This window comes from Cydia pomonella, chromosome 17, assembly GCF_033807575.1.
Source record: "Cydia pomonella isolate Wapato2018A chromosome 17, ilCydPomo1, whole genome shotgun sequence".
Classification (NCBI taxonomy): domain Eukaryota; kingdom Metazoa; phylum Arthropoda; class Insecta; order Lepidoptera; family Tortricidae; genus Cydia; species Cydia pomonella.
In genome coordinates this window covers 15,359,560-15,371,814 of record NC_084719.1, presented here as the reverse complement: position 1 = coordinate 15,371,814, position 12,255 = coordinate 15,359,560, and positions in this window count along the sequence as shown.

Sequence of the window (12,255 nt, the reverse complement as noted above, 5' to 3'; positions counted from 1 at the left end):
CAAAAGCGAATAACGTTGCCGCACTTTGACTAAGAAGGGAAGACTGTGTCAAAACTCAAAAACGGCTAAACCGAACATGTTTGCTGTAGTTTTCATTGAAAGTATTTACTAATTTTTACTTGCATGATTTGTTCATCATTTTTGGAACCAAGGTTCGAAAGTTAGAGAGGGAGACAATTTTTTTTTGGCGAATATTTCCAAAAATGTCGGCTTTATCAAAAAACAATTTTTGGAGACCCCTATTCATTTTGAAGTTCTATCCAAAGACATCCCACATCATAGGATTTATGCAAAACAAATGCAATAAAAATGTTGTAAAAATTGTTTCTTGTGATTTTTAGTTTAACATCTTGTTGCTATGATTGATTTAGGTATCCATGCCGAATTGCAGCTTTCTAGCACTAACGATCACGTAGCAAAGTCTCGGACGGACAGACAGATGGATATGGTGAAACTATAACGGTTCCTAGGTGACCACGGAACCCTAAAAATCTAATAGGTTGATGAGATTTCATATCATCGGTGAGTAATTTCTGATTAGATTCATTTCTTGCTTAAAACAAATTTTAAGCGATCATTATTTCATTACGACGCGGCGCCATGATGCGTGCGTATACACATATTAAAATATACTGTGCTCTCGATCTCGCCTCCGGGGAAGGTGACGAGCGAGATGGCTCAAGGGAGATCTCTGCTATCATATTTATTAAAATGAGTGTTTTTTTGTGGATTTGACGTGCTGGTTTTTAACTCACTTAAGAATATTCCTTTTCCTGAAGAATTGTATATGTTGTTATACAGAAAAATAAAAAACATTTGGTTGATAAGTATTTTGTATGTAATTAAAAATAATGTGTTTATTTAACACATTTTAATGTTGTTTTTTTCCACTTATTGGTACTTAATATTCTCAAGCGAGTATCAAATATCAAAGATTTATTCAGCAAATAGGCCTCAGGGGCACTTTTACATGTCCATTTTTACAAACAATAAAAATTACAAAAAACAATTAGAAATATGGAATCGATGAAATAATTAAATTATTAGAGATGTATACTGTCTCTAAATGTCAAATTACATAAAAAAAACTATGATAAAATAATAAAACCAACAAATACTAAAATTCTTTAGAGATGTATAAGTCTCTAAGTGTCAGAGATAAAATATAAAAAAAATATATTAAATTATCCTTAGAGATGTAGAGGGTCTCCAAGGCTTGAATTCTTATATAAATAATTAATTCTGTTCAAGAATGAATAACATCTGTTGCTGTAACTATAATTCGAATTTGATTATTTATAGGAATAATAATTCGATTATCTACATCTAAAAGACGAAAACTATTACTATTGATTGAGTTAATTAACTAGCACGATAAAATCTATAATCATAACATTTATATTTATAAAAAAATAGTAGCATGTCTTGTTTAGCTGTGGCAGTAATGGCAACATTCATTTTATTGTCACTATTTCGTTGCCCTAAAGAAAGAAAGGGACAAAGGTCCCCCTCGAGCTATTTTGCTCGGCACGTTTTTGGAGGCGAGAGTGCAAGTCTACTTAAATATGTATTTTTGGCGTCGTCCATGCAACTGAAGACAATACACAATATTTTGCTAATAGGAGAAGGTTTTGTCAAAATAATATGAGCGGCCCTATCTTTACTTTTGAAATCGTTGGCTGGCTGAGGTCGCGCCGCTTTGATAAACTTATTACTTAGTTACGTAGACTCCGTACAATGAGACATACTCGATATGGGTGCGGTCACTACACATAGTCGCTCTAATATAGTAAACTACCACTTACGTGACCCTCACCGCTCAATAGTATTTGACACCATTTTTCCGGTAGCCAGAATGGCCGCTACGGTGTACGGGGCATGTTTACCTCGCTACATTATTAGCGCCCTGAGACAGCTTCGATAAGCTCGTGCATGAGTTTGTCGACTGCCGTTACACCCACGGACTACCAACACCGCTACTAAGATGTAGCTACAAAATGGCTCGATAACAGGTCAGTATAATAAGTAGATACCATTATTATTACGAGTATGGCACAAGATAATGCAACTTTTTTTTGCAAACGTTGAGTTTATTTTGTTTGAGCAGAAAATTCGAGATTGGTCTAGTTGTATTGACGAACTGATACGACGCACTGACGGCTATAATAAAAGTCATGAATATTTTTTTCAAGTTTCACAAAGAACTTGTATGTATTATTTTATATATTTCGCTTTGAGTTTCCTTTCAATTCGATATCCTGCGCAATATGATTTTTCATTTTGGTTTCATATTACAATTTTGATAATTTTTATTACATACTTGCAACGTCGCTGTGTAAAGCGCGTTATTACATCGTAAGGCCTACATTAATCATGAAATGCAATGAAAATAAAATAACTCATTTAAGGTCATTTCCTTTTATATTTTATAAGTCAACAGAAAGGACTTGTGGTAAATATAGTAAAAAATCTTAAAGTCGGTGGATATTAAGTGCTATGTATAGGGCTACATTAATACACCGCAAGGATGCACTCAGGCCCGTCCACCTGGAGGCATTTAAACACCCTTTTAGCACTCTTGCCTCTCCGTAAAAGTGACGCAGAAAATGTCATCTCGGAATACCTGGAGCGAGGAAAAAATATTTCATACCGACGCGATCCGAGAGTGGCTTTTACCGCTGCAACGATTTCCATTGAGACAGATTAGGGGAACACCGGTAAATTAAAGGTGCGTTTTAATTTTATAAGCTGGCACTAGACCGTGCATCTTTAGGAGATTTTTAAATTAGTTATGGGATAGGATGTTCGGACATACTTCAATCATAAAATTTATGGTTAACGAAAAAGTGCCTGGAAAATGGGGCAAATGGAAAATGAGCTACTAGGTCGGTCATCGACTAGAAAATACTTAATTTAAATAATCTGGTGATTGGCATATCTACAAGAAACGATGTCATGATATATATATAAAAAACCGGGCAAGTGCGAGTCGGACTCGCGCACAAAGGGTTCCGTACCATTATTTACAAAAACGGCAAAAAAAAATTATGTTTGTTGTATGGGAGCCCCCCTTAAATATTTATTTTATTCTGTTTTTAGTATTTGTTGTTATAGCGGCAACTGAAATACATCATCTGTGAAAATTTCAACTGTCTAGCTATCACGGTTCATGAGATACAGCCTGGTGACAGACGGACGGACGGACGGACGGACGGACAGCGAAGCCTCAGTAATAGGGTCCCGTTTGACCCTTTGAATACGGAACCCTAAAAATGACCCAAGTTGGTAAAGAATAGTGCCGACGGTGATCTTGAAGGAACGACTAGAAATTTGTGCCTAAGATGGCCCATCGTTATATTAATTTTTCTTATTTTTAATATGAACTTGCAGTTTTGTCTATAGTACATACTAGCGAAAATGGAAGTTACAAGACGTGACAAGAGTATTACATTTTGAAAGTAGGCAAGCTTAAGAACCGGGCTATTTTAAGCGCAAGTATCTATGTAGCTACAATAAGTATCAATACAATCAAATATATCGGCTTTCTATAAATTCCTTTGAAATTATGTGGCATTTCACAACAGTTGGATAGATCACGCGATGTAGAAAGAATTAACAAATCTGGAGTTCGCGTGTCGGTATTATGCCTCGCAAAACAACCCAAAATACCTAAATCATACTATTTCAACACCTACATTCAAATGCACTGCAGTCAAACCATTGATACGATCTTGCAGGGTTGAAGCAAATTAAATTAAATTAAATAGATACTTATCATTATCAGGCAACAAAGATATAAATAAATTTAATAATCTAACATTACTTCTAAGTAAGTTTTGTCATGTTGCACTTAGATAATTAGGTATACTTATAATTATTAAATTTGAAACATACTTAATATTCCTGAATAGGCTCCCTTCTCTAGATACGTATTAACTAATCAAATAAAATTGTGAGGAATCTCTTTCTATTTGTCAATTCCAAATGGTTGTACCTAAGGATCGCGCACGTTTTCAATTTGTAGGCTGTACCTTAGTATACATTTTTTTTATATTATTCAACTTTGAAAATCGAATATATGTTTGATAATGATGGCACTTTAATTCTGGTGCAAGCGAGATGGAAAATGAGACCATCAGGTTTTGTATATTTACATGCTTCTGCACACTGCAGTAGTCGTAATTGTGCAAAGTGAGCGCCGGGAGCGGACAGCGGCAGCGCGGCATATCGCCCGCCACATTACCGAAGTAGCGAACTGAGAACAACACGTCGCACCTTACGGATTAGCATTGCAAATGTCTCCAGAGCTCGGAATGTTCCACAGCGCTCTAGAATGTTTCGCGCCGCTAGCGTGCTTCCGGGTTTGATTGTTACGGACGTATCCGAACTTCATGTAAGCGCATACCACTTTTTAGGACAGAAACGCCCAGCACTGGTACAGATTTTTGAGTAAACAGCAAACAGTACCCCTAGTGTACATTTATTCGATAGCGAAACGTGACGTACGCGTTTGCGTTAAGTCTCATTTTGTATGGGATTTTGAGTTTCCAAAACGTCATCAATACGTCATCATACAAAATAAGACTTAACGCAAACGCGTACGTCACGTCACGCTATCGAATAAATTGACACTAGGGGTTAAAGCATTTAGAATGACCGTGAGGTCGAATCCAATTTAACAATATATTATGGTTTTGAACTGGTTTTAATTCGACCTCAACGATCGTCTTGTTCATTCTCGCGCATCTCACGCACTTCATGTTCTATGCACCAATCAGCGTGAGCGATCTTCAAGGTCGTACAAAATAATATGAATATCGTAACAGAATGGGAAATCGGAATCGGCCTCAGTGTTTCTGCACTCGCACCCGAAAAATAACATTTATAACATTGGTCCTGTTAATTACTATTAAACTTTATGACAAAGAACTGAATGTACGCCAAGTATTCAAACGGTGAAATTAAATAGAATTTCATTTTTGAGTATTAAAATAACGGCATTAATTTGTAGGTTACAAAAACAAATAGTTTTTTAGCTTATGTTCTAGGAATATTTAATGAAACTTGTTCGATATTTTGTTTTTGTTTCTATACTTCAATATTAATATCAAACCAATATGTAAAAACGAATATTTCAATATCAGATTGCTAATTATCAACTTTCATACGGAAACATTTTTTTAGGTCCGCATGAAAAAAGAGTAATTAGTCGTACATCCGGATTCGATTTACTACTGTAAATATACACTGAGAATTTAAATGGGCTTTCCTAATGACAAAAAGCCTTTTCTCGGTTTAGGCTGTTTTAAAGCACAGCTACAGTTCGTTTCATCGACGATGACGCGCCGATTTGTCCAATCTAACCTTTAATAACATGACATTACGAGTCAAGGCACGGGTCTTCTTAAATGACACGATCTATAGAAAACTACTTACGTTTAGTTACAAATCACAATCACAATCTTAGGTACAAATCAGAGGGCCTAGCCAAGATTACAATCGTATATCGACAAACGCCAAACGAAAAGAAAAAAGTATCGGGATGACAGATGGTACGAAGAGTTTCGTGATTATTTCCATACATTATTTAAGTTTCGATGGGCGTTTGCTATCAACGATTGCCGTTATGAATGCCTAGTCAAGATGTCAATTTCTAGACATAATTATCTACGAAGCTTTGTGTCAGTTGGATGTAATCGGAACTCAGTTAAGCTTTGCAGATAAGTTTGTAACTTCATTCATCTTGAGAGGTATCCAGGTTTTAAAAATATATGATATCAGTTTGATTTAATATTCGTTTCCTTAATATACATACATTTGGAGAATGAATTTATAAGAGTATAATTGTTAGTGCTGTGTAAAACTTATACTTTTAACATTTTTTATCTTTCTATCATTTTTGGTAGGTGAAGATGACTCTAGTTGATTTCTGCTTGTGTTCACTTGACGAAGCCTACGTCGCTGATCACAAACAATGTAATATTGTAATCATAACATAAATAGGTACTTACTTTATAGAAATTATAGTGATTAATTTCTAATAACCTACAATCATAATTGATAATAATAAGGGCAGCTTGTAGTGAGTTGTTGGCGAGTAACGATCCCATGGACTCTAGTGCTCCCGAGAGTCGGTCAGGGTCTCCGTCTCCGGCGTGTCTTCGTTGGTCGGAGTGGACCCCAAGGGGAACCGCAGGACTCTCAGCTCTGGCTTGCCTTCATTGGCCGACCAGGGAGGAGTCGTTAAATCTATAGGCTCCAGGATATACATAAGAGATGAGTTGGCACAGTGGCGGTTAATAGCCACTGGACAGAAAGCGACGCACACCTCTTGACACCCCTGAGCCGCTCACACCGGTGTTGCTCCTGGTCCTCTTTACGACGGCTATTTTAGGGGCCCATCTAATTGGCAAGTCACCACATGCCTCTATAAGTTGTACTAACATTGTTATGGCACTTCTCAATAATAGTCCAATATTTTGACCAGTCAAAATTCAACACCATAACCGGCACTTTTCTCCATTCTTTATGTGTCCCCTCTTATCAAAAGACCGCGATGTGTACATACATCCATGATTTATAAAAGACACAAATAATAATAAAATCATTTTTTTCAGGCAAAGTCCATAATAATGTTAATAAGTACATAAACCTAACTTACACAACTATGGTTATTATAAATCATAAATAATACAGTATAAATTGTAAAATTTAATTTAACAATAATATAAACAATTACAACAAAATAAAAAATGAATTAACTATGTCACAGAATATGAAAATGTCAAATTGAGTTAATTGAATAAAAACATATCAAAATAATTAAATAACACACACTGCCATATTGCGAAATTTTATTTATGTAGCTGTAAGATCGGTTGTTAAATAAAGCAATATGATATTGTTTTTATTTAATGTTCACGCTTGCTGTCATTAATTTTGTTAAGTACAATACCTGCTTTATAAGTGTCTTTAAATAGGTACGGCGCATGGTGTTCGTGTGTGGAATATTGTTCACATCTATGGGATGGTTCAGCCAAATACCAGCTTGAGGCGCTCGAGTCAGTCCAGAGGAAGGCCAAGAGAATTATTAATGACGACGATCTGACGAATGCTCGACTTCAAAGTTGGGAGCATCGTCGCAAGGTTGCCAGCCTAACGATCTTTATAGGATACATTTCGGAGAGTGTGCCGAGGAATCGCACAACCTTATTCCTCCGTCCCCATTTCACCATCGGACTACCAGAGAATCGGCACTTCGGCATCGCTTCATGGTAGGTATTCCACAAATACGCACGAAGCGTTTCGCTTCAACATTCCTTATGCGAACTGCCAAGGAGTGGAATGCCCTGCCCGAGTCTGTGTTTCTGCATGAGTATAATCTGAATCTCTTCAAGGCTAGAGTAAATAGGTATCTCATAGTTAAGCGTGCTCCACCGTAGACCGCATGTTCACTTACCATCAGGTGTGATCGTGGTCAAACGCCTTTTTTTTTGTTAACGGAGTGGGCCTGCCTATCCTCCATTAAAAAAAAATGTTCATTTCCAATACCTCCCTTTTATTGAAATCTGTGATATCTACCGAAAACTGGTACGGAAGAAAAAAAATAGCTTAACAATTGAATCCCAAATTGGTGCAATCAATAGACCAATTTAGGCACACTTGTTACTCAAACAAGGACGGCGGCGGTGCCACGTCGGTTTTCATTTTTCACGATCGGAGGCAAATGGTGTGGTCGAGAGTTTGCACCGTGCAATGTTTGCGTAGCTATAAGCGACACTATTTTAAAGGTCAGTACAGTATCTTACTGGATCTACTTGTCCAAGCTCGACCGTCCGGCAAATATGATCGTGTGCTTGACCTAACAATATTCTTGTCTGTAACAAAATTTATTGTGCAAGCTATTTTAACGACCTGACATGAATATACAATAATATACATACTTATAGGTATAAAATATGTACAATATATATACAAACTTCAAACAACTCGCCTACGATAGACGCTTTGTGCTGGCCAGCTGTGAGTACAAGAGAAAATTGTCTTATCCTGCGATTTCCTTAAAAAAAAACCCAAAAAAAAAAATACAACCCTAAACAATAAATACCCAATTCCTAGAGTAAATAATAAGCTATTTTTCAAATTCCCTGGATCGGGTGAGTGTTGCGAGTTCCTACTTATTTATTTAGTTTTGACTGGGTAAAGTTGTTGGCAAAAATTGTGTTGAATAGATTTGTATTCTTATTAAAATAATCTTTTACCCTGTGAGTGCCACTTCAGTGAACACCAATTCCTTGCATTAAATTTGCTTAATATTAAGCTTTCATTGGTGTTTCCTAATGTGGCAGACATTTATACGAAATCAGACCTTTATTTATATGACCAATCTCTTAGGTACCGAGTTTGAACTGATGATCTAAACTTTTCTTCCTACAACATGTGTTAGAGTCCTACGCGTGTCTTGATCCTGATCCTGATTTTTGAGAATTCTAAACTAACCTGGAATCAATGACGTTATTCTATTAAGAACCAAGAGTTTTCAGTGTGTTTAAGTTAGTGAACGTTTAATACATCTTTTTATGGTTGCGTAGCTAAAATAGCAACAATGGAACCCTTATATTATAACTAAACTAAACTATAAATAAGACTAAACCTAAATTTAAACTACATTTGGAATAATACGTAAATAATTTTTATTATTGAATTACTAGCATTCAAAATATATATCCTGTTCTTAATTACATATAAATTCATTATTTAACTAAAACAATCACAGTTCTAACTACAATATAACAGCGTATCTCGAAGCATTGAGAGTGGGTAATGTACAAACAAAATAAAGTTTCCGATGACACTCGTTATATACTAAAATCTGAAAACTCGACCTTGAAGACACACTAAACTAACCATATGAACCATATTTCCATGTACTAAGAGCCATGGGAGGCCTTCATATGGCGTTTACACGTTTTGTACCAGCACAGGTACTAGGCACGCCCTGGGGAGAGGACGCTTGTCAAAAAGTTGCAGCCGTAAGTGCGCATTACGCTGCGCGCACGCTCCTGGGAAATTCTACACTCTGCGCATATTCTCACCTACGGGTAGCGCCGGTATTTCATAGAGGAGGGCGATGGTGTGAGCCATAGAAAATGGCGGGACTTGCGATAATATTTTCGGGGAGAAGACACAGTTTAAGGTGATATTTTACACACAATAATGTATAATTAGTCCTTTGCAATTATTATAAAAATAAAGATTAGCGTGACCATTGAATGTGCTGTTATATTCTACAGTAGTTTTTATTAATCAGCTCGCTATTGCTTGTAGCTCGAACCCGCTCCTCCCCCGGGGCTCTTACAGAATAACTTCTATGCTCAGGAATTTTTATTAACCGACCGCTTTGGCTTTATTGTGGATCCATCGACGCTCCTCGCGATAATACTGTGCGCTGATATTCGTGTACACACACACTCGTATGGAGATAAGACTTTTTCAATTGGCTAGGTAGTATTTGCGTATGAAATATTCAGAGTTCTGTCAAAGAGAGCTTACATTGTTCTTATATTAACATTGGACTTATAAACACGAATACTTTTCCTTTGTTTCTCAAAGACTTTTCTTTAGTACACGGTGTAGGTATTGCCGGTCGAGTATTAATAGAAAAACAAATGCTAGTAATCCCTTCTCTGAGAAAAGTTTTCTCACTGAGATAAGTCGTTATGTGAAATGCTTTTGTAAAAAAAAACAAGGAAATGTGTACCAGGAACCTTAACATAAATATATGAGTTTTTCTTTATCATACCCTTAAGTTTTCTCGAAAGTCCTTAATCTCATTAAGTTCTTCGTTATAGTTTTCACTTTTGCATAATCCAACTCTGGATGACATCAGAATATTCACTTTTTTATACCATTATTATTTAAATGCAAATTACTGAAGAAACAAATGTACTGAAGAATCATGTGGCGAATACGACACCCGCAACTGCACTTGCTTCAAGACGCCAATACCACTTGAAACAAAAGGACAATACTCTCAAACCTTCTGTTGAGACTCGACTGTTTTCTCACTATTACCCGCGCAAACACGAACTGTTTAGGATTCCGAATCTGCCTTGCTAGCACTGCACAGAACAACGCAGCTACGAGTACGTTCCATAAATAGGAAGGATACCAAAATTATTTTCAACAGGATTGTTTAAAAGGTGACTAAGATGAGACTAGTCTGCACTTAGGTATTTCTAATGTTAGAAACCTATTATGTGGATCAAAATCCCAGAGAACATGAATTATGGAACGGAAAAGATATACGTATTGTGAGTGTGACTTGTCTCCCCAAAAAAGAAGGAAGGAAGGAAGCCAAATAAACCATGTGACAATAACTTATAAAAATTTCATAATAAACCTTTCAATTTCAGCGATATACTATGTGAACCTTATATTTCCTAGTAGCATCAAGCTGATCGAATGAGATGGAAGTATGCAGCTCGTCCAGCTTAACCCAACATCAAAACGTTACCAACGAATAAGAAGGTTTTGAACTTAAACGTGAGATGTAGTGCAAAGGACGTTTTCACATTTATAATATTAATATGGACTTTGACATAATCCAAACCCTTCAATTTCCCTAACAAAACCGACAGCATCAAGTCATGACAACTATCGTCCGGCTCAGACGTCGCTCCGTGTCGCGTCCGGTCCGTCATCGTCGCAATCACGTCCGCGACGAGCCATTTCCGGCGAGTAATCGACTTCCGGCGCCGGACCGGATTAATCAAGTATTGCAGCGCGACGCCGCGGACTGGGACCCTATTTGACTTGAGAAAATGACGTGCTTGTGGTATTAGATTTCTAACTACCTATGTCACGGTGGAACTATAAAAAAGCCAGGTCGGATTGCTAGGCTCACATTGAAATTACGCATGTGACTTTTCTAACTAACTATGTTAAGTTCACTCGACAGAAAATTGAATCAAAATAACGAAAATTGGCTTGGGCATAATTCACCTTGACAAAGGATCGCACAAAATTTGTTACGCACCAGAAACTTCGTAAGTAGATTTTTTTCGTAAAAGGCCAGCGCCGGCGAATCATCAATCTCCGAATTTTAATGAACTCATCAGAATCCGTGCATTTATTAGCCGCTACACGCGCAATCTAAACTCATTAGGAAACCTAATAAGGAGTAATGATGATAATTACTCTAATGGTGGAACTTGGCCGGATTTTTCATCAGAAACAATTCTACTGGCAATTAGAGATGCCAGTAATTGGCCAAATGAAATCAGCGCGGCTGCGCCCGTCGCGCTTCGGGAAAATCGCCACGAAGCACGAGAGCCATTTTAATAGCTTACCGTGCGAGGGGGCGTCGAAGGCTGCAGCAACAGCAACGAGCAGATAGCTCCAGCGAGTCATTCGGCGGGAGAAGCAGCGTTGCGTCGAGCGTCCAAGGGATTTAAATTGCTGTTTAATTTAACAGCGTGCATCTGAGTTTGTTAAACACGGACGCCCTACCGGACGCTCCGCTGGTTGCCGCTGCTCGAGCGTCCAATTATTTAGTTCACAGTCTAGTAGAGAGCGGCGAGTAGCTACGAATGGAGGCAAGATGTCGGATCGAAGCGTTTCGCTCTTGGTCATAGGCGCTTGCTGCTTACCACGCTGCTGCGGCACGATGCGACTTCCAAACCGTTAAGGTAAAGCAGTTGGTACGTAAATGCAATGCCCTGTAGTAGTTCTCTCGAGAACGGCATTCACTCGCGCTCGCGACACAGTAAGAATAGACGGCACGGAATTTAACTGATATTGCTTTAATAAAATCTTGACGCTGTCGCGACGTGTTCTAATTTGTTAGAGAAAAGATAAGTAAATGCTATAGTATCTGCAAATCAAACTGACGATCACGGTCATGCTTATTAACTCTATTTAGTAGTGAAAATGCATGCATACGAGTACTTACGTATGTATGAGAAATTTTACGACGCCTCTCGTCAGTTTGGTTTGTGGATAATGTCGTGACACCTTGCGTCGAAATGACAAAGGGCTACTAATCTAACTAATCTAAAAACACAATTTGAAATTGCTGACACTATGACTTAAATACCTAATGTAGGGACGTAATTTAACCGGTCATAGGCTATGCTAACATTTATCTTTGATCGCGCCGTATACGTGGTTACTCCTGACGTGATATAAAAAAACCCTTCTTACTCATTGTTTTATTTCAAATAGAAGAAAATAAGTAAGTACTGAGCGGGATGA